Below are 2,125 nucleotides of genomic sequence, written 5' to 3'. Positions count from 1 at the left end.
GAGAGCCGGGACGTCGGCAGGCACCGACGGGCCTTCGGACGCGACTCTTCCTCCCCGTCATCACACCGTGCTGCTCCTCCCTCCGTCCTGGGCGCGAGCGCGCTCTTGGGAAGACGGAGGCGCCTTCGTCGGTGACCTAGCGGGCGGGAGATCCCGGGCAACGTCCCCAGCGGCACTTGAGCAGAACGGGGACGCTGCGGTCGGTCGTCGGGGAGGGGCTTCTACATGTCTGGTAGATGGAGCTGCTTTCTCGTGCCAAGTTCTCTGGGCCCTGACTTTTCTGCCTGCTCCTTCTATCAACTCAGTAAGGTCGGGGGTGCCCGGCAGAAAGAGGAAAAGAGCCAGAGCGAAGAAGCGGAGAGAAAGGAACACACAAACCCGGACGCACACACACACACAGGCACACAGACACACAGGCGCGCGCGCGCACACACACACACACACACACACACACACGCCTACACACCCACTCGCACAACACGCACACGCACACGCACACGCAAGCGCAGACAGAGCGCGCCAGCGAGCTCCGGTGCCTGCCTGTGGTTCCTGGGCGATGGCGGGGCAGCGATGCCGGGAGCCCGGGACTCCTGAGAGCCTGTCTGCGCGGCCTAGGGCCCCAGGGGTGATCGCCAGCCCCGGGGCCCCTGCCTCCTGGCCCGGGCCCAGCTCCAGCACCACCGCCCTCCTGGGGGGGAAGCGAGCTCTTGGGCAGAGCCTCTCTGGGTCAGGGTGGGTGTCTGTCTAGGTCCGTGTCTTGGATCCTCTCCGTGTCGCCGTTTCTCTGTTTCTCCGTGTCTCTGTCTCTGTCTCTGTCTCTGGGTCTCTGGGCTGGCGCCAGCAGGAGCTGTCCAGGGTCCCCGCGAGGGGCGGGTTGGGGGCGGGGTGCCGGTCTCCTGGGCGGCGCTGGCGGGGGGAAGGGTGGCCGCCCCGCCTCCCCGCTCCCTCAGGGGCAGCGCGGCGGGCTTCCGCTGACGCCCTCTGGTCGCGCCGGTGGCTCCGCCTGGGTTTGGGCAAGTCGGGGCCCGGCCGGCGCCGCAGAGGTCAGGGCTCCCGCTGGGAGGCCCCTCGGGCCGGAGGGGACTCAGAGGAGCACGGGCCCGGCGGCCCGACGCCCCGACGCCTCGGGCCAAGTGCCCCGCGCCACCCCCCTCCCAGCAGCCGCATCTCCTGCGACCCATCGCCGGATCCGAGCGGCCAGGGCGGCCTGGAGTGTTCCCGGGCCGCGAGGGGAGAGCGCCCAGCCAGGCGCCCCGCCCCCATCCCCGCCCCCACCGCCGCCCCCACCACCCCTCGTTTCCCACCGCCGCCCGCCCCGCCCCGCCTCCTCGCACCCCGGGCTGCTCCAGGCCTCCGCGCCCTGGGAGGGCAGCAGGGCGGGGCAGCGCAGGGTTTGGCTGGCCCGCTGGCCGCGCCCGAGGCGGCCGCGGCGGGAGGCAGCAGCGGGAGGAAGGCGGCAGGCCGGGCGCGGGCGCAGGGGGCGCCGGCGGCGGGTGCGCGTCACAGAGGCCTGGGCGCGCGCGAGCCGCGGGCCGGGCGACGCGGCGCGGCTTCTTAGGGGCGCCGGCGGCAGGCGCCAGCGTCTACGGCCATACCACCCTGAACGCGCCCGATCTCGTCTGATCTCGGAAGCTAAGCAGGGTCGGGCCTGGTTAGTACTTGGATGGGAGACCGCCTGGGAATACCGGGTGCTGTAGGCTTTTGCCTCCCTCGCCTTTTGCCGCCGGCCGGGCGCGGCTCCCTCCGCGCTCCTGCCGCCCCTCCTCCGTCCTGCGGCCTCCGGCCTCCGTCCTCCGCGGACGCCCCCCACCCCTCCAGCCAGCCCGACCCCCCCACCCTCCCCCTCCCCTCCCGCCCCCCTCCGCACCGCGGGCCCGCCGGCGCCGCCCATGGGCAGGGCCCAACCCCTCCCCGCCACAGCCCAACCCTTCCAGCTCGCGGCCCCACCCGAACCCAGGGCCAATCGGGGCCAGCCCGGCGGGACCGGGACCGGGACCGGGACCGGGACCGGGACCGGGACCCCGACGCCGCACACGCCGCCGGCCGGCTCCCTCTGGCCTCGGCCTCTTCCCACCCGCTCGGCTCCCGCTCCGGTGACACCCCAGCCCTTCCCTCGGCGCCCCGC

At 73.9% G+C, this 2,125-nt stretch overlaps 1 non-coding gene across 1 annotated transcript; it reads left to right on the top strand.

The window, feature by feature from the left end:
* The first annotated feature begins 1,581 nt into the window (after positions 1 to 1,581).
* LOC139044623 (5S ribosomal RNA) lies at positions 1,582 to 1,700 on the top strand. The gene has a single exon (XR_011501690.1). It is a non-coding gene; the product is annotated as a 5S ribosomal RNA (ribosomal RNA).
* Positions 1,701 to 2,125: the final 425 nt, after the last annotated feature.

Source organism: Equus asinus, chromosome 2, assembly GCF_041296235.1.
Source record: "Equus asinus isolate D_3611 breed Donkey chromosome 2, EquAss-T2T_v2, whole genome shotgun sequence".
Classification (NCBI taxonomy): domain Eukaryota; kingdom Metazoa; phylum Chordata; class Mammalia; order Perissodactyla; family Equidae; genus Equus; species Equus asinus.
Note: the sequence above shows the minus strand (reverse complement) of the source record. Positions and strands in the feature narration are given on the sequence as shown.